The following is a 23562-nucleotide window of genomic DNA, read 5'->3' on the forward strand; positions in this document are numbered from 1 at the left end:
ACTAAGTTTTTTAGTATATTGGTATAATGCTGTGATACACACACACACACACAATAGAGTAGTGTTACCTTATCTTTTTAACCTGTTTTATCTGCAGTTACATATCTGTAGTAATCTGCAGTTTTGTATCTGTAGTTATGACTTATATAGTTCTATTTAAAACTTCTTTTGAAACAAATGTCTGTGACTGCGTATCGGAAAAGTATTACAGCAGGTATTTAATCATTTAAATTTGAGTGTGTTCTGTGCCTCCCAGGTACAGAAATAAAATATTTTATTTTCCAACACAAGGGGGCAGCATTGTTGCACTGTTAATTTCCTGTAGGCTAACACCGCTTTGCCTTGTGTAGATTTAAATATACAGCGCATCTCTTTCAAAAGGATAATCATTTGAGGATTGCATAAATGTAGACCTTGTCTATTTTTCACTTACATGACATTCATTGAAATTTAGTTTTGAAAACAATACTCTCTGATTAGCATTTATACATGTTTTATATTTGCTTCATTGTTTCTGATTCTGTAACAATCACCTAATTCTGAGAAGACTAGGTACTATTGTGCTTGATAATGTTTATGTATGGTAATTTTCTGGAAATCTGAATTTTTTAAAATGGGTTTTTCAATAATATTACTGAGAAATAGGTAGGGTACTGTTTTGACATAAAGGATGAAGAACCCACAAAGCTCATGAGCTTCCTGTCAGATGTGAGAGATTAAAACTGCTACTAACTACACCACCAGGTCCGTGTCAATCAACTCATTTGGAGATGGGAGGTGAGAGTGCAAAAATAATATTAGCATTAATATTAAGTGCCGTTATTGGCGACTCATTATAGCATACATTCTTTATTTGCTCCACTTGGATTTATTTTTATAAAATCATCCTGTAAAGTAGGTATTATTACCCTCATTTTTACAGATGAGGAGGCAGAAGCTTGGGTTGGCTTACTCACCCCTTAGTTCATGAGGCTCAGAAGAGGGTGCTGATTAATAAATCCCCAGGCTTTCTCACCACTCCACACTGCCTCTCCATCAACAGTAAAACAGGCTGAATTCAACAATTCAATAGAAAAGTAATTTTGATAGTTGAGTTCCTTCATCCCTTACCATGTCTAGTTCACATATATGATGATGATTATAATTTTTTTTTTGGTAGAGACAAGGTCTTTTTATGTTGTCCAGGCTGGTCTCAAACTCCTGGACTCAAGCAATTCTCTCCCTCCTGAGCTTCCCAAAATGCAGGGATTACAGGCATGAGCCACGTGCCCGGCTCACATATTAGATTTGGTCTAGGCTACCTTGAGCAAAATGCAAAATGCTTTGTAAAGTCTACATTTTATTATTGCATTTGCTATTTTTAGCTCTTTATGTCTGAGCAATTGTTTAGTGCCTGTGCCTGAGAATCTTGTTCTCAACAGGGGAACTGTGGGGGAGATTCCAGAAGTTCCTTTTAGAGTTGTTGTTTCACTATACCAGTGCATCAGTGACTGAGAAGGAAGTATTTGCTTTTGTGTGGCAGCACAGTAAATTCACAGAACACAGTTCTAAGAAGCGCAAGGCACTAGCAAGAATGATAGGTCACCATCTCCATTATCTGTCGGTGGTAAATATGGAAGATATTATTCCACATTAACTTTTGAGAAAGAGAAAGTGAGGCAAGAAGAGATTGCTGAAATAGATTGTCTGTGATCGCTGATGGTTGAAATTCTTGAGTTAGCATTTTTTATTCCTGGCCAAAGAATGTATCTTTTGGGTTTAACATCACTTTAGGAGTCTGACAGCCTTGAATGTTAGACTGAATTTTGCATTTTTTAGGTCATGACTTTAGGCAGACTCCCTGAGCCTCAGATTCATCATCTGTGAAAGAAAGATAAGATGAATAGCAATTTCTCCAGGCTACAAAATATATAAAAATATATTTTTTCAAACACACACATTCAAAAATAATGGCTGTATTTTTAAATGCTACCCTACGTTGTGTCAAGGGCACCAATTTCTAACTTAGAAACATTTGCAATTCTGAACAGTGTCCTTTGAGGCCACTGGGTGTCTCTAGAAAGCTTGAAGTTTAGGAGTAAACAGAAAGATACTTGTGAACACGCTTTATAAACTATAAAGACTTGCAAAAATATAAAATCATTATAATGGCTCCTCTCTCTGAGCTCAACTTCCACTGGATACATGGCATATACTTTTGCATGTATCAAGTTAGTTCAAATTAATAAAAACCATTTTTGGACTCCTAATATGTGCTAGGAAAACATTCATTCATTAAAAAAATATTTATTAGGGACCTAAATGTACACTGTTTTAGGTACTGGATATTGGACAATAAACAAAACAGATGAATCCTTTGCTTGTGGAGCTTGTATTTGTAGAGGTGACACGTGTGGGACACACATAGGTAGGATGTTTGGTAATAATATAGAGAAAAATAAAGCCTAGGCCAATCGCTGGAGAATAGTGAAGGCTTGCTACTTTAGATGGAATTGTCCAAAAAACCTTCTTTGAAAAGGCAAAAACTGAGCAAAGACTTGAATGAACTAAAGAAACGAGCCACACATCTGTCTAGAAAAACTGAGTTATTGGCAGAGAGAACAAAAAGTCAAAGACCTTGAAAGAGGATGTGTGCCTGGTATGTTTGCAAAATGGCAGGAAAGCCATGGTAAACCATACAAATTATTGAGTTTTCCATGTAATTCATTGTCTCTTTGAGAGTCAGTATCTATTATAATATTATAATTTTATAGCTTCTCTTTTACAGGTGTTCATAATAACAAGAAAAATAATAATTAGTACTTTTTGAGTACTTGCCATGTGCTATATTTGTCCTTACAACCCTTCCAAATAAATATAATTATTCACTATTATACAGAGACTCTAAGTAGCTTTCCTAAGGTAGCATATTCAGTAAGTTGGTGAGGCAACAGTTTGTCTTATTTCAAAGTGCAGGGTGCATGATAACTCAATGGGGAGACAGATGAATGAAAAATGCGTAGTAATGTCAGAGGGCTTATGAAAGGCACCTAGCGAAGGTGTCATAAAGTTACCTAAGGAAGGTGTCATGTTATGCCATGGAGGATCAGTTTCTTAAGGAAGGAGAAGATGGAGTGGGAGTGGACACAGAATCTCCTGCAAGAAACAAAGGCATGGGGGCCTAGAAGAACATGGAGTACATATGCAGTAAATAACAGTTAAGTGTGACTGAAGAGTCTGTAGCATGCAATTTAATACAGATGCTCCTCCATTTATAATGAGATTACAACCTGATAAACCCATCATAAGTTGAAAATATTGTAAGTCAAAAATGCACTTAATATACATAACCCACAGAACATCATAGCTTAGCCCAGCTTACCTTAGATGTACTTAGAACATTTATATTAGCCTACAGTTCGGCAAAATCATCTACCACAAAGCCTATTTTATAATAAAGTATTGAATATCTCGTGTAACTGATTGAATACTGCACTGAAGTGAAAAACAGAGTAATTGTATGGGCACTGACAGTAAGGTTTCTACAGAATGTGCATCCCTTCCACACCATCCTGAGGTCAAAAAGTGGTCAGTTGAACCGTTGTAAGTTGGGGACCCTCTGCAGACATGCTCAGGTGCTACTGTGCGGGGCAGGGTCTGCTACTGTAACATAAGACGCCTCCCAGCCATGACTGATTGGACAGAGGTGGAACTCTGACCCAAGTGTAGCGGAATCCACTGTTTTACTAGGAACACAGGATGTGTGTAGTTTGACTCAAGCAGCTGAGGTGACTGAATCAGATTCTGACTTTCAAAACTTTGAAGCAAGGATACAGAAACTGTTGCTGGTCCATGAAAGGCCCTGGGATAGGGAGATTATCCAAATTTGGGCGGCTCAAGAGGCCACTGGGCCATGGGAAAGCTGATTAGGAAGCTGTCTACAGAAAGAGAAAAACGGAGCAAGTACAGAGAGAAGCAAAGAAGGAATATTATGAAATCTTGGAGGGAAATGGAGACAGCAGATCCTGTTTTTGTCACATTTCCAGTTCTTTAGGCCTCACGAGGCAGGTCTATGTCCTGTCCTAGATCCCGGAGATCTTTCTATCCCAAAATTAGGGGGGAGGGGGGCATATAATTTAGATCCAAAATGGCACTCTTTTGAAAGTGAAAGTGGCTACTATTAATAATTACAGGTTTAAACTTCCAAATCACTGGGAAAACTGGGTTGTATGCAGTGGTGGTCTAGGAAGTATTTAACAACTGGGTCCCCAGAAAACAACAGCAACAACGAACCAGAATTTAATTGGTAGCATGTGTCGATTTCCATGTTGTAAATACTCTCACCATAGCTGATTTCCAGCTACCAACTGACTTGAAAAATTCCTGAAAATTTAATAATCACCTTTCTCCAGCTGCGACAAGTCAGCTCCCACACACCACTGGAGGCATACTGCCCTACCTAAAGTACACTCCTTCTATACTCACCCCCCGTCCCCACCTTTACTTTTACTTGGGTCTTATGAGTTTATTTGAACCTTGCAACTCCAAAAGCACTGATTAGAACAATAGTGCTTTTGGCCCTGCGACTGCAGGCAGTGGGAGGCCTGCCTACCAGCCTGCCCTCCAGCTCCATGAAGAGAGAGACTATTTTAAACTTCCCTTTCCTCCCCAGCATGCCCAGCACAGTGAGGAGAATGTCACAGCTGTCAGTAAATGCCGACTGCATTAATGTTGAGGTGTCCCTCATTGCACCCCTGCAGCAAGGCTGACCAGCTGTGATTTACAATTTGCCTGTCAGCAGTGGGAAAGTAACTTTGTGACAGCGGCAAACACCAGTTTCTCAGAGGATTTTGAGACCTGGGTTCTGATATTTTTACCTAGATGTGATTGTTGTTAGCTTATCATCCCCTGTCAAGTTCTAGGCTTCCATGAGCAGAAAATGAAGTTTATTAATTCAGTTATGGGATGCTCTGACTCTTTAACTACATGGATGCTAACTGCTCGATCGGTGCCGCTCCTTAGCGTGTTCACACTGACCTGAGGCGAGCCCTGTCACACTCATTCTTCCTTCTTCAAATAACACAATCATTGCCTTCCAAAAAGCAGAATCATCCATCCTGTTTTAGAAATAAACTGGCTACCCAAACTAATTAGCTGAGCTTGGACTGTACAAATACCTTTCTACCTGGAATCCAGGTTTTTCTTTACATTTTCCTCTTTTATTCCTATTTATGCTTGTATGTAAAAATCTTTATACATTTGCAGAAACTGATAAATTATCAGAAGAATTTGGTTTCTGCCAGCTTTCCTAAAAGCAATTTTTTCCCTGTTTCTGAGAAGTGATAAGAATAAAAAACATTTCCTCTGAACTTTCTGAATATATGATTGTTAAATGATTGATATAACACTTACACTGAGGAAAAAAATTATTCCAAGTCAGGCACATGGGTGAGCTCACACACACATAGACACACACATATAATTTCTTCTCTAGCAGTTCTCAGGTGAAAGAGAATCAAGTGAAATGAGAATTCTATGCTTGTACTAATACTGTCTTTTAAGGTTGTTTATTTACAAAAGTCTTCCCAGGTTACATGCCAAGTAATAAAATGATTAAACAATTAAAAGATTTCCAAGGCAACTTATTCCAAAGTACTGTAAAAAGTCAGCTATGAAGTCACACTTGTAATTGAAGACTCTAAGTCTCAGCTTTCAGTAGGCATGCATTAGTATCAAGAAGGTCAAGATTCATGGATTCTGGTATTTTTGGTTATAGCAAGATAAATTTACTTTTATAAACTATAGTGTGAAAATCAATTCGCCACAAAATTCTGTGTGTTTACAATGTGTCCATTAATGTCCTGGTTAATGTAAAATGATGAGAACATGAGTCTAAGGAATAGATTTTTGTAAAGTAGAATATATAGAGATGATTTCTAGAGCGTTATTTAAATTTTGAAAAAGAATAACAATTCTACATCTCCAATAAGTGAGCATGATTTAATTTGGACAGATAGTGAACTGCTATCTGACCATTTAAAACCATGTTGCAGAAGAATATTTGCTGCTGTGAAAAGATATTCAGAATATATTGCTAAGTGGTGAATTCAGCTACAAAACTCTATAACAACAATTTTTATATATTGTGTGTGTGTGCATGTGTGTGTGTATTACATATAGGACTAGAAAAATATAATAATTTAACAGTGGTTATACCCAGTGGATATATCTGAGGAGAGTGATTAAGTCATATTGCTCTATTCGCCTATTTACATTTTTCATTGTGCTGTTTTTACTGTCGGAGCATGCTCGCCTGTTTTAGTTACAGGAAAAGTTATTCTCATGAGTGTACTGAATTTTGAAGGGAATAGAGTCTTACACAATTAGCTAAAATGAGACATATATATGTGCCAAATGTATGGTGTAGGGACCTGTAATTCATTACCTTCCTGCCCTTTTACTTAGGGACAGGTTTAACAAAGGTGAGTGGGGGTAACCTAGAGGAATGAAAACACCTTGGGTAACATGAATTGATGCCTGCTTAAAGAGTTAAGGCATTTCATCACCCCCATGGAAAAGGAGAACAAAGCTTTTACTGTGCTATTAATTAGAATTCAGCTTTGCATAGTTACAAACTTCAGTGAAATTGGTGCAGGATCCTATTCTCAAAGAGTTACAAAGCACATATTGTTGTCAAAGTAAACTTAGTACAGAAAGATGGCATCCTCAGAGTAAAAATTAAGTACATTTTATATGAAGCGATCCACATTAGATACTTTCATAGGTTTAAACATTAAACAGTGGTGAACAGTTCCAGGAATCCTGAATCCTGTGAGCTTTCTTTCTTTCTTTTTTTTTTTTCCATAAAATGAATGCCCTTATTTCCCTGAAATCCAAGACTTAACATTTCTTAACAGCTTATCTGATGGGAACAAACCCAAACAGGCACGTAAATATTATCAACCATGATAGTTTTCAATTAATAGATCAAGGTAAAACAAAAATTACATTTTATTCAATTTTTACCACTAGTGCTTAGCACAGTGCCTAATGTATTATTGGCGCTCAACAAAAACATGCATATTTTTCTTTAAGACTGTCGAAAAAACAGAACCAATGACAAAAACCACATGATTATCTCAATAGATGCAGAAAATGCCTGTGATAAAATTCAGCACCCCTTCATGCTAAAAACTCTCAGTAAACTATGTATTGTTGGAACGTATCTCAAAATAATGAGAGCTATTTGTGACAAACCCACATCCAATATCATACTGAATGGGTAAAAGCTGCAAGCATTCCCTTTTAAAACCAGCACAAGAAAAGGATGCCCTCTCTCACCACTCCTATTCAACATAGTATTAGAAGTTCTGGCCAGGGCAATCAGGCAAGAGAAAAAAATGAAGGGTATTCAAATAGGAAGAGAGGAAGTCAAATTGTCTCTGTTTGCAGATGACATTATTGTATATTTAGAAAACCCCATCATCCCAGCCCAGTATTTCCTTAAGCTGATAAGGAACTTCAGCAAAGTCCCAGGATATAAAATCAATGTGCAAAAATCACAAGCATTCCTATACACCAATAACAGACAAACAGAGAGCCAAATCATGAGTGAACTCCCACGCAAAATTGCTACAAAGAAAATAAAATACCTAAGAATACAACTCATAAGGTATGTGAAGGACCTCTTCAAGTAGAACTACAAACCACTGCTCAAGGAAACAAGGGAGGGCAAAAACAAAAGGAAAAATATTCCATGCTCATGGATAGAAGAATCAATAATGTGAAAAAGGCCACACTGACCAAAGTAATTTATAGATTCAATGCTATTCCCATCAAGCTACCATTGACTTTCCTCACAGAATTAGAAAAAATTACTTTAAATTTTATATGGAACCAAAAAAGAGCTCATATAGCCAAGACAATCCTAAGCAAAAAGAACAAAGCTGGAGGCATCACACTACCTGACTTCAAACTATATTACACGGCTACAGTAACCAAAAGAGCATAGTACTGGTACCAAAACAGATATATAGACCAATGGAGCAGAACAGGGGCCTCAGAAATAATGCTACACACCTACAACTATCTGATCTTTGACAAACCTGACAAAAACAAGCAATGGGTAAAGGATTCCCTATTTAATAAATTGTGTTGGGAAAACTGGCTAGCCATATGGAGAAAACTGAAACTGGATCCCTTCCTTAAACCTTATATAAAAATTAACTCAAGATGGATTAAAGACTTAAACGTAAGATCTAAAACCATAAAAACCCTAGAAGAAAACCTAGGCAATACCATTCAGAACATAGGCACAGGAAAAGACTTCATGACTAAAACACCAAAAGCAATGGCAACAAAAGCCAAAATTGACAAATGGGATCTAATTAAACTGAAGAGCTTCTGCAAGGCAAAAGAAACTATCATCAGAGTGAGCAGGCAACCTACAGAATGGGAGAAAATTTTTGCAATCTATCCATCTGACAAAAGGCTAATATCCAGACTCTACAAAGAACTTAAACAAATTTACAAGAAAATAAACAACCCCATCAAAAAGTAGGTGAAGGGTATGAACAGACACTTCTCAAAAGAAGACATTTATACAGCCAACAAACATATTTAAAAAACTCATCATCATTGGTCATTAGAGCAATGCAAATCAAAACCACAATAAGATACCATCTCACACCAGTTAGAATGGCAATCATTAAAAGGTCAGGAAACAGCAGATGCTGGAGAGGACGTGGAGAAATAGAAACGCTTTTACACTGTTGGTGGGACTGTAAATTAGTTCAACCATTGTGGAAGACAGTGTGGCAATTCCTCAAGGATCTAGAACTAGAAATACCATCTGAACCAGCAATACCCAAAGGATTATAAATCATTCTACTATGAAGACACATGCATACGTATGTTTATTGCAGCACTGTTCACAATAGCAAAGATTTGGAACCAACCCAAATGCCCATCAATGATAGATTGAATAAAGAAAATGTGGTACATATACACCATGGAATACTATGCAGCCATAAAAAAGGATGAGTTCATGTCCTTTGCAGGAACATGGATGAAGCTGGAAACCATCATTCTCAGCAAACTAACACAGGAACAGAAAACCAAACACTGCATGTTCTCACTCATAAGTAGGAGTTGAACGATGAGAACACATAGACACAGGAAGGGGAACATCACACATTGGGGCCTTTTGAGGGGTGGGGAACTAGGGGAGGGATAACATTAGGAGCAATACCAGTGTAGATGATGGGTTGATGGGTGCAGCAAACCACAATGACACGTGTATACCTATGTAAACCTGCATGTTCTGCACATGTATCCCAGAATTTAAAGTATAATTTTAAAAAAGAAAAAAACACGCATACCTGATTGAGCTAGAAAATATGCTTGTCTGGAGGTCTCTAATCTGTGCTTGCTAGTAAACAAATGACATAATAGAAAGACTATGGACCGAGAAACCAATACCCACACCAGCTGGGATTGAGTTCTAACGCCAGCTCTTTTGTTAACTCAATGTATGGCTTCTTCTCCTTGTGGTTCCGTTTACCCACTTATTAAAAAGAGGATTGGACTAGATTAACTCCAATGAGAGTATCTTTCAGATCAGAGTACCTAAGGGTTTCTTTTCTTTCTCTCTGTATTGCCATAACTCATGTATTTATTAATGTATTCCACAGATACTTATTGAATGTTGTCTCTGTACATCAGTCATTGTGCTATGTCATGCAGAACAGGCCTGTAAACAAGGCACACACAGTCCCTGGCCTTGAGGTCCCTTCCTCCAGTGAGAAAGTTGTGTTCCCTCCTGCTTGGCTAACTATAATTTTTTTTTTAAAAAAATTCACTCATTGTTTAAAGCAATATCTTAGAGGAATGGGAAGTTATTCTTATTGGGAGAATTGCTTGTCATCATAAAGTTCTCTTTGATGAGATAGAGAAATTTACAAAGATTAAACTCCTAAATTGCATTTCCTTGTGAATTATTTGAATGGATCAGAATAAACACAAGTTTGGTGTTTCCTAGCATTTTAGTGACAGCATGGGCACACCTCACTTCACAATGTAAATGCATTTTTAAAATGCAGTTTGTAAAGTATGTTTTATTAACTGTCATATTTTTAGAGTACCAGAGTAAAGTGACCATTTGAAGGAATGCTTCATATAGTGAGTCATATTGTCATGTAATTATGACCCAACCTATATTTTTATTTCATTAAAGGATTTTTCTTAATGCAAAGCATCTTTAAACTTCAATGTAAAGGAGATAATTATATTAAAATATTCATAACCACATTTTGACACAGCATTGCTCTTTTTGTTGCTTTGATCTAATAGTTTGTAGAAAATAGAATGCATCACAATATCTCATTTAATTTTACCTGAGAAACACCCTACTTTTTCAGGTTGTATAAGTCAGGATAAGCTGGCTATTATGCTATAACAAACAACTCCAAACTCTTGGAGCTTTAAAACACTATAGGTTTTCTTCTTGCTCATATGACACATTCATCTTGGGTATGGATGAATTGGACTGATTACAATTACTCTAGAACCCCAGGCTGACAGCTGCCACCATCTCAAACATTTTCATGATAAGTGCAAGAAAGCAAAAAGAGCTCTGAGAGGGTCTCAGTTTACAAAGAATTGTGTGGTTATATCCAGTTATAAATCACTGGCTAGAATGAGTCACATGCTCCATATTTTCACAGGGGGGCAGGAAGTACTATCCTACCATCTGCCTAGGAAGAAGACAGCTGGAACACTAGACGAGTAACACTAATTACTACCAAACATGGTATGGAAGAGTTGTTTTCAGGCATTAGCTGCCTTAATTTGCTAGAGAATCAATTAACACTTGGTTAGCCTAGCAATATATTTAGTTGAAAAAACTTTTTTTTGAATATTTCAAAGCACGAACTTTTTTGAAAAGATCTACTGCATGCTAGTATATATTGCTGGAATTCTATCAACATCTTCAAATTTTAGATCTGTGACAATATTTGTAATGACGTGTATTTTACACTTTTGCCCATGGCTATTAATGACTTTTTTTTACTGTGATTCTCAAAAGCATTAAAAAAGAAGAAAGGTTGGATCATAGAAATGGGGTTATAGAAATGGTATGATTAGTTTTGTTTCTTTAATTCTTTTTCCCTTGGTGTTTTTTTTAGACTCAGAGTTTTGCTTTGAATTGCTCTTCCAGTATTACTTTGAGAGTGCTCTACTAGTGCTTATTCATTTTCCATTCTAATAAGAATTCTAAGCCAGAACAAATAGGAATTTGTCAGAAAATTATGGTTGACTCTCAACTACTTCTAAATATCAATCTCAAAAGTTCATTTAATAGTTCAACTTTCTTAGGCACAGTAATAAACAATGTATAAGTGCCTTTTAATCTACATCTTAAAGTATTATTTTTATATTTATTAATAATTGTATTCATTTATACATTTACTTATTTAACAAACTTTTATTGTACTCCTATGTAGCAGGCATTCAAACTGATTTAATGGTTTAAAATATATTTAATTGTATAGTAAGAATTTATGAGAATTTACAAATATTTTTCTAAGTAAGTTTGTTGTGCTTTAAAGGTTATACAGTTCTATTCTTTCATATGAAATTGGCAATACAAACCTAAAAATAGGAAATACATTTTGGACTGCCTGTCCAGAGGCAGGGGCTAGACTACCTTCTTTCTTATGATTTTTTTGCTGAAGAGTGATACATGTATTTGGAAGATAAATGGCGGGGAGATATCAGTGTAATATATTGCTGTCAAATATTCTGGAATTCATACTTTATTCACTTAACCAGCCAAAAGTGACTATGCGTTTACTGTGGGTCTTGTGATTTGGTAAGGACTCAAAATATAAAGATTAAGACATGAGCCATATTCTCATGAAGTTCACACTCAACTGGGGGAAATAGATATGCCAATGTACAATTAACAAGTTTATAATGTAATAAGCTCTATGGTAAAGGTATCTACTGAGCACAATGGAAATACCAACCAACCTGGAGGTATCAGTGAGATCCTTCAAGAACGGAAGTGACATTCGATTGGGTCTTGGAGTGAAATACACTGGGGAAGTGAGGAAGGAGAACACTGCATATATAACGAGCAGCATGAGTGACTAAATGTGTGAATGTGTGAAAAAATGTGCACCTGGAGGACTCCATACATGAGGTGTGGGGTGCAGTAGCAGGAAATGAGTCCAAAAGAAAACCTGGGTCTAGACAGGACAGGATCTTGGCTTGAGTTTGCCTCAGATAAGAAAAGATAGGCTAAAGAATAAGAAAGGAGAGGTTACAGAGCTTCTGGAAAGCCATTAACTAAAAGGATTGGAATTTATCTAGTAGGCATCTGGGATCATTGAGTTGTATAAAGCAAGAGAGTGACATGGTCAGGCTGATATATTCAGGAAAATAAGTAATTGTAGTGAGAGACAGAGAGGAATAAATTAGAGACAGTGAAGCCTGGAGGTACAAAAACTTACATCTTGACTTCATCAGCTTAATTTGCCAGTGACTAGACGCTAGGCAATTGAGATAGGTGACTAATTCTTGTACTTTAATTTATAATATTATGACTGCGCTTAGAAAATGACACCTGGTCCTTTAATAACTTGATTGCTTTTTCTATATAAAACATCTCCATTAAATTTTCTTTGAAGTACCAATGCATTTTCTAGAAAGCAGAAGACATGTTAATAGCAGCGATTGCCTTTCTCTGCTATGAACATCTATGTGATACTAAGCAGTTATTTAGGCATTTCTATTAATAGACAGTAATAGGTATAGTGGGGAGATTTCTAAGGGAATCATTTCATGAAGCACCTTATATGACTTTAATGAAAAAACCCAATAGTGAATAAAGGAATAAGTTGATCAAGTCACACATTTGTAGCCACCAGCATAGTTTGGAGAATGATATGTAGTTGAAGTGAAATGAAAATGCTGAGATTGATATTTATTCCAACTATTTCAAAAGTAGAATATGGTAGTCCCTGACAATATTCAGAGAGGATGGTGTTATCAGCAGTATGAGCTGTTTTTGACAAATCAAGAATATAAATGAGGGAGAATGATTCGTGGCAAAATTGACTAACTCCAAGTAATCATCTCTAGAATGCTTAAGTAGGTATTTTCTTTTTTTCCTGTAGCTATAACAATACATTATTTGAAAGATTTTCAGAAATGAGCATCATTATCAGTAATGAAAAAAGTAGGTCATAATCTCTTTTTCCTTTGGACTTTTAAATGCCAAGTCTTGTATCTTATGAATATAAAAGCCATTATCTGCATTACGAAGATATATCCATCATTGTTGCTTCTCTCTGTTATGAAATAACATCATTTTTTCTAGGCAGACTAGGTAGATTCTGGTACAAAAAAATTTGGTAACATATTATGACTGTGTGTTTATTGGATTTTATGTTTATTTTAAACGTATAAGTTTTGATTTTTAAGTTTCTAAACATTTAGTTCCCTTGCACTTTCACATATAAGTGTGTTTCAACGCATATGCCTTGTGGTCAGATAGCCAGTTGTTTTGGGAATCAGTTTGCCATTGAGATGGTCAGTCCCCAAAAGGCCAGGAGAATATTCCTTCAAACGGCCCACTGGGCACATGTGTACACTTCTTTGTCTTGCCATATTTCAGAGAGGCTATTTTTGTCAATTGGGATTATGCATTTGTTAGAGCTGGTGAGTTCTTGGGAGATCCATGTATCGTAGCCTTTTGAGTTTTAGAATTTTTTTCTTGGTATAATGTTTTATAGGTCTAGATTATTTAGGAAGAGGTGTGATAAAGCTGAATATTTTCCTGTGGAAGAAACAATTTGTAATCTAGATTAGCTTTCTGTGATGGAAAGTAGCTTTGGCCAACAGGTGACAATATTCTTCAATTGGTAAGTGTGGAATTGGATGAAAGACACAATCAACCTGAAGGTGTATGCTGTTTACCAAAAAGTAGACTAGAAGTAGAGGAAAATGAGGAATTAAATTCTATCGAACATACTCTGATTTACTTAGTGTTTCTGCATAACTATTTCTGGACAGTATTTTCAATTTTTTCCTTTATTTAGATGCAGTTCCACTATAACTAGTCTTACTATTAGCAAGCCTTTTTAGTAAAGAGAGGAGAAAATATACTCTCTTGTTTTTTATTTCTTTGGAACCAAATATTTGTTGAATGCCACACTGGGCCATGCATAGAGTTGAACATGACAAATTGTTGCCAAAGAAAATTCTAGACTGGTGAATAATTTGTCTTGAATGTTTTTTGATTGCATTTAGGTAAAGTTCTTGGAGCAAAGTGTTCCGTTGGCTACAAATCTATCCCTTCTGTTTGTATCAGAAAAACCCAGCGCTAGCCAGCTTTGAGCATTAGTTAATTGACAATATTAGAAAAAAATCAGCTCCAGAACCAAGCCCTTATTTCCACTGATTGGGAAGACACACAGAATTATTCCTTAAAGTGGTCCCATTTCCATAGAACGAAACTGAAAGTAAATGAGTGACAGAATTGCTTCAATCCACAGATAATTATGAATGAACATAGGTTTACTAATGTAGGTACTCAAACTCAGTGACTATGTTTATATTTACATATAAAATACATACATATCTTTATAATTTTATGTATAAAATAATATATACTGTATTTATATTATAGCATAACTGATTTTTAGAAAAGACATTTTGGTTGGAGAAAGATCTTTAGAGTGAGACAGCTGGGTTTGAATAGAACTTTAGTACTTAGTATTTTTCAGCTTTGAATCTCAGAACAAGAGTTTCTTTGTTACTGTATTTGCAAACTTGGACACAATAGACATCTAGGAATTGGTAGTTATTATCCTTTTGCTACTAATTTATGTTTAACAAATATTCCAGTGCTATTGTGATCAGAAGACTGCAGGAAGGTATTGTGGGAAAAACACTAAGAGGAACAATACAAAATCTCTCTCTTTAAAGGACTTTGATACAGTTTAATTGGAGGGATAGACACATTCATACATCCAATAAATCTTAAAGAATTCTAATCTAAAGCATACAAAATAATGCAAAACCATTATAGGACATAAATGTAGCACCGGGTTTTTTTTTTTTTTCTCTTGAGACAGTCTTGCTCTGTCACCCAAGCTGGAAAGCAATGGCACGAGGCTGGCTCACTGCAACCTCCACCTCCTGGGTTCAAACTATTCCCCTGCCTCAGCCTACTGAGTAGCTGGGACTACAAGTGCATGCCACCACACCCAGCTAATTTTTTTATTTTTAGTAGAGATGGGCTTTTGCCATGTTGACCAGGCTGGTCTTGGGCTTCTGACCTCAGGTGATCTGCCTGCCTCAGCCTCCCAAAGTGCTGGAATTACAGGTGTGAGCCACTATGCCTGGCCTGGAATAATTTTTATGTCACCAAGATGGAAATTCTAGATCATGGCTGCCCTCTTTTCCAATTTCTACTTAGAGATTTCCTCCTTACATGTAGCCATAGTAGAATACTTTTAATAAATAAAAAATGTTCTTAAAAACCATTGTCAATAATTATGATGTGATCAATGACAATAAGTAGACTATTTGTAATTATCATGGATTGCTTCAACCTTATTCTATGTTAAAGTTTCACTGTTATTTCTAATAAGCTACTGATTGCTAAAGCTGCATTTTTAAGTTGGCTCATTATATAGGAAATATTCAGATATTAAAATAACTATAGGTGCTCATAGTTGATCAGTCTACAATGCTTGGGTGTTACCATTCCCTTCTCCCTGGGTCATGGCAGACATTACCTATTAATCATGGCATCTTTTTTCTATTCATTGCAGTCTCACAAACCTTCTCATGTCAGTTTGATATGGTTTAGATTTGTGTCCCTTCCCAAATCTCATATTGAATTGGAGGAGGGATCTGGTGGGAGCTGAATAAAGAATGAGGGTGGAATTCCCTTGGTGTTCTTGTGATAGAGAGTGAGTTCTCACAAGATCTGATGGTTTAAAGTGTGTGGCACTTCCCCCTTGCTTTCTTTCTCTTCTGCTTCACCATAGCATGATGCGCTTGCTTTCCTTTCACCTTCCATTATGACTGTAAGTTTCCTAAGGCCTCCTAGCCATGCTTCCTGTACATCCTGTGAACTGTCAGTCAATTATACCTCTTTTTTTCATAAATTACCCTGTCTCAAGTAGTTGTTTATGGCAGCATGAGAACAGACTAATACAGAAATTTGATACTGGGAGAGTGGGGCACTCTTATAAAGATAGCTGAAAATGTGGAAACAACTTTTGTAACTGGGTAATGCTCAAAGGTTGGAACAGTTTAGAGGACTCAGAAGAAGACAGGAAGATGTGGGAAAGAGTTGAACTTCCTAGAGACTTGTTGAATGGTTGTGACCAAAATGCTGTTAGTGATATGGACAATGAAGTCCAGGCTGAGGTGATCTTAGATGGAAATGAGAAACTTATTGGGAACTGGAGTAAAGTTGACTCTTGCTATGTTTTAGCAAAGAGATTGGTGGCAAATTGCACCTGCCCTAGAGATCTGTGAAACTTTGCACTTGAGAGGTGATTTAGGCTGTCTGGCGGAAGAAATTTCTAAGCAGCAAAGCAATCAGGATGTAACCTGGCTGTTTCTAAAAGTGTACGCTCATATGCATAGACAAAGAGATTATCTGAAACTGGAATTTATATTTTAAAGGGAAGTAGAGTGTAAAAGTTTGGAAAATTTGCAGTCTGGCCACGTGCTAGAAAAGAAAAATCCATTTTCTGGGGAGAAATTCAAGCCTACTGCAGAAATTTGGATAAGGAAAGAGGAACTGAATGTTAATAGCCAAGGCAATGGGGAAAATGTTTCCAGGGCATTTCAGAGACCTTCACTGCAGCTCCCATTACAGGCCCAGAGGTGTAGGAGGGAAAAATGGTTTTGTGGACCTGGCCCAAGGCCCCACTGCTTTTTGTAGCCTTGGAACAAGGCACTCTGCATGCTGGACACTCCAGCTCCAGGTGTGGCTAAAAAGAGCCAAGGTACAGCTCAGGTCATTGCTTCAGGGAGTGTAAGCCCCATGCCTTGGCAGCTTCCATCTAGTGTTGGACTTGCAGGTGCACAGAAGACAAGAGTTGAGGGTTGGAAACCTCCACCTAGATTTCAGAGGATGTATGAAAACACCTGAATGTCAATGTAGAAGTCTGCTGCAGGGGTGGAGCCCTCCTGGAGAACCTCTACTAGGGCAGTGTGGAGGGGAACTGTGGGGTCGAAGCCCCCACACAGAGTCCCCACTGAGACACTGCCTAGTGGAGCTGTGAGATGAGGGCCACTGTCCTCCAGACCCCAGAATGGTAGATCCATTGACAGCTTGCACCATGTGACTGGAAAAGCCTCAGGTGCTCAATGCCAGCGTATGAAAGCAAATGTGGGGGCTGTACCTGGTAGAGCCACAGTGGCAGAGCTGCCCAAGGCCTTGGGAGCCCACCCCTTGAATCAGCATGCCCTGGATGTGAGACATGGAGTCTAAGGACATTATTTTGCAGCTTTAAGATTTAATGACCACCCTGCTGGATTTCAGACGTGCACAGTGCCTGTAGCCCCTTTGGTTTGGCCGCTTTCTTCCTTTTGGAATGGAAGCATTTACACAATTCCTGTACCCTCATTTTATTTTGGAAGTAACTAACTTGTGTTTGATTTTACAGGCTTATAGGCAGAAGGGGCTTGCCTTGTCTCAGATTAGACTTTGGACTTGGACTTTTGAGTTAATGCTGGAATGAGTTAAGACTCCATGGGACTGTTGGGAAGGCATGATTTGTTTTAAAATGTGAGAAAGTCATGAGATTTGGGAGGGTCCAGGGATGGAATGATATGGCTTGGATTTGTGTCCCCAACCAAATCTCATGTCAAATTGAGATGGGGCGTGGTGGGAGGTGATTAGATTATGGGGTCAGATTTCCCCTTGGTGTTCTTGTGATAGTGAGTGAGTTCTCATAAGATCTGATGGTTTAAACATGTGTGGCACTTCCTGCTTATCTCTCTCTCTCTCCTGTCCAGCTATGGTAAGATGTGCTTGCTTCCCATTTACCTTCCATCATGATTGTAAGTTTCCTGAGGCCTCTTAGCAATGCTTCTTGTATAGCCTGCAGAACTGTGAGTCAATTAAACCTCTTTTCTTCATAAATTACTCAGTCTCAGGTAGTTCTTTATAGCAGTGTGAGAATGAACTAATAGAGTGTTTCAGGTAGTCACAGCCAACTAATCTGACTTGACATATGTGATAGCATCTAATTTTCATCCCATCATAAGCATTTCTGAGTTTGAGAAAGTTCACACTCACTATGTTAACTGAAGCTACCTTGTAGCCTGTAAATCTATCTTTAGGAAACTTTATCTACTAGTTTTAATTCTGGCTTTTTCTTCTGGTCTCATTATATGCTAAAATTCCTTGATTATCAACTCTGAAAACATGGCAGAATGCAGTGGTTCACAAATATTGGTGTGCATCAGATTCACCTGAAGACTTGTTAAGAGATTTCTGGGTCCCACTCCCCAGAGTTTCTGATTCAGTAGGTGGCAATATTTTAAAACAGGTTTAGAAAGCTTTCAAGAGATATAAACTCAAGCGATGCTTTTGGTGCCGATCATGGAGCCACATTTGGAGAACTACTGACATAATTAAAAGAACACAGACTTACAGAGAGAAAAGCATTAACAGCATCATTACTAGATTCTTGAGCCTCAATTGTTCTCAATGAAGTTTTCCCAGTAATAAAGCCTGTATCATGGAATTACTTGAAGCATTACCTGAGAAATATTTCAAGTATTTAGCAATAATGGCTCCTCAGTGAATGTTCATTCCCCTTTTTGTACTTGGTGCATTTTGTAATAAAAAAATCAGATCTAGCATTGCTCTATATACCATAGGGAAGTGGAGATGGTGGTGTATAGTTCTTGCTCTTTCTTCCATGAACTGTTGTTACATATTCTAATCTTCAGAAACTCGCTTTGTGTTATTCTATACAGCATACCATATTTGCTCTTTTCTCTGAAAAGCTTGCTTTAGGCCCTAAGGAGAAAGTTTTACTTTTTTGCTTTGAGTGTGGAAAAGTGCACAAATGGTAATCCAGCAAGTAATTGTGTATAAAAGCTGTGGAGCCACATTAGGCTTGGATTTCCCTCTTTACAGGTAATATTTTTAAATGAATGTGATAATACTTAGAGCACATTTTCCATGTGCAAAGGAGTATACTATTCAAATATTTGTGCCAGATTGTATTGTAAATGCAGAACCATTTAATTTTAATTTACTTTTTAATTTTTTTTTTTTAAGATGGAATTTTGCTCTTGTTGCCCAGGCTGGAGTGCAATGGCACGATATCGGCTCACTGTAACCCGCTTCCTGGGTTAAAGCAATTCTTCTGCCTCAGCCTCCAGAGTAATTGGGATTACAGGCACCCAGCAGCACACCTGGATAATTTTTGTATTTTTAGTAGAGATGGGCTTTCACCATGTTCACCAGCCTGGTCTTGAACTCCTGACCTCAGGTGATCTACCCGCCTTGGCCTCCTAAAGTGCTGGGATTACCGGTGTGAGACACTGCTCTGGGTGCACTACCACTGAATTTTAAATTTCATGTATTAATTCACATGAATTGCCCTAAAGAATACTTGGTCTGAACATTTACATCTATGGACAAGGCACTGAGAAACAGAAAACCTGAAGGAATTTCTCAAGGATGACGAAGAACCTGGCTTAGGTTTGATCTCAAAACACAGATTCCTGATAGATAATTCACTCACTTAGGTCATTCTCCTCTATGATTGCTCTTTAATTTACCAGGGGTTTAATTTGTTTCCACAAGTATTTTCGCATGCAGATTCTTTATAGATTACTGTATTTTTGTGCTTAGTAATCGTAATAAAAATATCAAGAGTACTGTTTAGGAAATATAATGTTATCTATGGCAAAATTGTTCTTAATTATAATGTAGTGTTTTTGGACAGTATAAATGATAGCTTAGAATTGAAAAGAGAATTACTATGCTTACCATAAATCTCCTTGACAGCAAGTTTAATATTTTGAATAGTGAATAATTTAGAATTTTATGCAGATTTACAGGTCTCTCACCTTTGGCATCTCATTCCTTTTTTATATATCTGGGATTTTAACAGGTATTCTTCAAAATCCCCATAATTATTACTGCTTTAACAAATATTTTTGGCCATCCAACTCATTTGTATTTGAAATGTTTGCTTAAATTTTACTATCATCATCATCACCATCATCTATCATCTTCATCTTTCTTCAGTATTTATTGAGCTTTGAAAAACTGTGAAAATCAACTTCAAAGACCATCTTGATTACTTTACTGAAATGAAGTTCCATATTGGAACCCCCACTCCATAAAAAAAAGATGTGATTCACATTCTGGGTCTTCTTTCTAAGGGATATATAATGTCAGTTAGGGAGTTACCATCCCCCAGACTGCTTGCTTCTCATTTTGTAATGACAAGAAAGCTCTCTCAGCATATAGTATTCTGTACAGATTGCCTTCCTGCGTTTGGCAGAGCTCCCGTGTCTCCTGTGAATCATTCCTCGGTACACAGTGTTACCATTGTGTTATCTGAAAGAGCGAATCCGGCTGGGTGGTGGTGCAGCTACTCCATTGGGAAGGTCACAAGTTCATGTCTGCTTTGCCTTCTGTCTAGTGAAATGTGTTCCCACTAACGAATAGAGAATTGCAATATTTTTCTGCCTATGGAAGGTCAGGCTTTCAGTGGTACCCCAGCAGTGTTGGCTAAAAGGCCATCAACAGTGGCAAATTCAAGGCAAGGTTTAACTTTGCCTGTTGTCTATTATTCCATGTGTTTTTTCACACCTCTTCTCAGTGGCTGAAAAAATGAATTTGCTTAAGGACTTGGTTGAAGTGACTGAGGATGAAGCAGACGGCTCTTAATCGGACCCTTGAGTGAAAGCTCTTGCAGTTTAACTAAGTGGCCTTTATTGATTAAGCAGGCATTTATTGAACATCAACTCTGTGCCAGGCACTGCTTTAGGATCTGGAGTTACTGAGGTAAATGAAACACTAAAGGTCTTTGTTGTTTCGGGGGTTTTATTCTAGTTGAGGCATCAGGTAATAACAATGGCAGACAGTGAGTGACAGAAGCTGTTAGGAGATTAAAACTGAGGAAGGTAAGAGGAAGAGCAGGGCTGTTGTTTTACATCGGGTCCTTAGGGACAGACTGTCTGAGAAGACGTATGAACAGATACCTGAAGGAAATGAGGGAGAGAACCATAGAAAGATCTAGAGAAAGAGCTTTCCAGAAAGAGGTAAAAGCAAACAGATCGTGAGGAATGAGTGTGAGTCGCCATGAGACAGGGGCCACATGTGAATTCAACATTTGTTTGAAATAGGAATATTTTGTTGACAATGACTATACACATCTATATAAAATACATTTGAAAATATGACATTAAGCACAAAAAGCCATCACCACTTTTAAAAATACGTGTATATAATGAAGGTATAAAATAATATTTTCTGTCATAAATTTTTCCACAGTAGAGCCATCACAGGGTTAAAACAATATGTTTTATACATAATGTACTGTAACTGCTTTTTTAACAACTGAAAATGTACAGAAAATGGTGTTTTGACTGTCTATCTTTAGTCTTCAGCTGTTGCTGTCACGATTCAGAAATTTGGATCTCTGCCTTAAGAAGCACATTTTCTTAGCTATAAAAAAATCTGATGGAATCTACAACTGTAATCATAGGCTGTGACTTTAGAATATAAATCACTTGTTATAAAAAGGGGGTGTTAGTGTTTCTTTTCTTTTCATTTGATTCTCATTTGTGTTCTCAATATGCTTTACTTTGAGTTTGTTCGTATTTGGATGAAGATAACATTTTCCTTGGCTTCGGTGTGTGGCAAGCAGTGCCCATTTATTTTAATAGATACTGTACCAACCAAATCCCAATATGTGTCAGGAAATCCAGAAAACTGAACCCAGAAATGATGCTAGACACAGATAGAAAGGAGGGCTTCAAAAATTCCTACATGTTACTTTGGTGATTGGTGTGAAGGGGTACGTTATAGTATCTTCTAAAAGCACAGTTACTTTCAGAAAAATTAGAAAAATTTAAAAAGATTAAAAAACACAATATCATTAAGAATTTGGTCTCTTGCCTCTAAATTTTCTAAATTACCAAAAATAAAATAAAATAAAGTTATTGGCTATAGATAATATAGCACAAATTTGATAGTTTTAAATCTCAGGCATGTAAAATCAGTCCAGATTTCACACCAAAGCACTATCTGTAGCAGTAATAGCCATGAGAATTAAGTATCTGACCTCAGAGTCCCCAAAATATCAATCTCAGGTGTGTCATTAGAAGGTAAAAAATCTGGAAATAGAATCCTAAGATTATATTTCTATCTATAATATTTATGGTAAAGAAAAGGAGGTACATAAGAAAAGTTTCTAGATTTTAACACATGAGAGACAAATAAATTATTTTTGACATGAAAGACAAATAAATTTTGAGTTGCAAATGAATGAACATGCCAAGGTACATTAAACCAATATGCTTTCTTCCAAAACTGGCTTAAGATTGATAAGAGTGCATTCAGGCAAAATTATTTTTTAAAATTACTCATTAATAAAAGTTTGTTAATTTTTGTTGCTTATTCAAATTGCTTTGTGTTGTCCTGAAATAAGAAATTATGGAGAAACAATTCTGGTTTCAAGATAAACTATAATAGGTTTTTAATACAGTGTTTTATATTTATATATGTAGAAATATGGCATATTCATAAGTTTCTTTCTTTTTTTTTGCAATAAAGTATGGTGGATTAAAGCATAAGTTTTGAAGTCAGATGTCTTTGGGTTCCAATACTTACCAACTGGTTGACCGTGGGTAATTCATCTAATGTTTCTGTAATTCAGTTTCTTTATCTGTAAAGTGTAGATTATATAGTTCAAAGGGGGTATTATAAGGTTAAATGTGATAATGTGATAATAATGTATATAAAATTAACTAGTACATAGCAAACTCTCAATAAATAATGGTTATTATATCTTAGTTCCAGTGGTTCCTTCTCTTTCTGTCTTCCCCCCGAGAAAGGCCTGGAACTGATTCTTTTCTCATAGCCGTTAGAAAGAACCAACTCAGCTTTGTTTTTGGACATCTAGCTCCCAGAACTGTGAGACAATAAATTTCTGCTGATTAAGCCACCCAGTCTGTGGTAATACCAGGAAGTACTAAGGTAGTGCTGTAACAAATACTTTAAAATGTGGAAGTGGCTTTGGAATTTGGTTGTCAGAGACTGGAAGAGATTTGAGGTTCTTAGTAGGAAAGGTCTAGATTGCCTCCAGGAGACTATTGGTAGACTTATGAATGTTAAAGATGTTTCTGATGAAGTTTCGGACAGAAATAAGAACATCTTCTTGAAAACTGGAGGAACGGTAATCCTTATTACAAAATAGAAAAGAACATGGTCTACTTGTGTTCTAGTTTCTTTGTGGAAAATAGAACTCATAGATGATGAACTTGGATATTTAGCTGAGGAGCTTTCTAAGCAAA

At 36.8% G+C, this 23562-nt stretch overlaps 1 protein-coding gene across 4 annotated transcripts in view; it reads left to right on the top strand.

The window, feature by feature from the left end:
- Nucleotides 1-23562, top strand: part of PDE4B (phosphodiesterase 4B, cAMP-specific) — a 621546-nt gene that overhangs the window by 192003 nt on the left and 405981 nt on the right. The gene's annotated exons all lie outside the window — the stretch shown is intronic.

The sequence above is a fragment of the Colobus angolensis genome, unplaced genomic scaffold (assembly GCF_000951035.1).
Source record: "Colobus angolensis palliatus isolate OR3802 unplaced genomic scaffold, Cang.pa_1.0 Scaffold158, whole genome shotgun sequence".
NCBI classification, from domain to species: Eukaryota; Metazoa; Chordata; class Mammalia; order Primates; family Cercopithecidae; genus Colobus; species Colobus angolensis.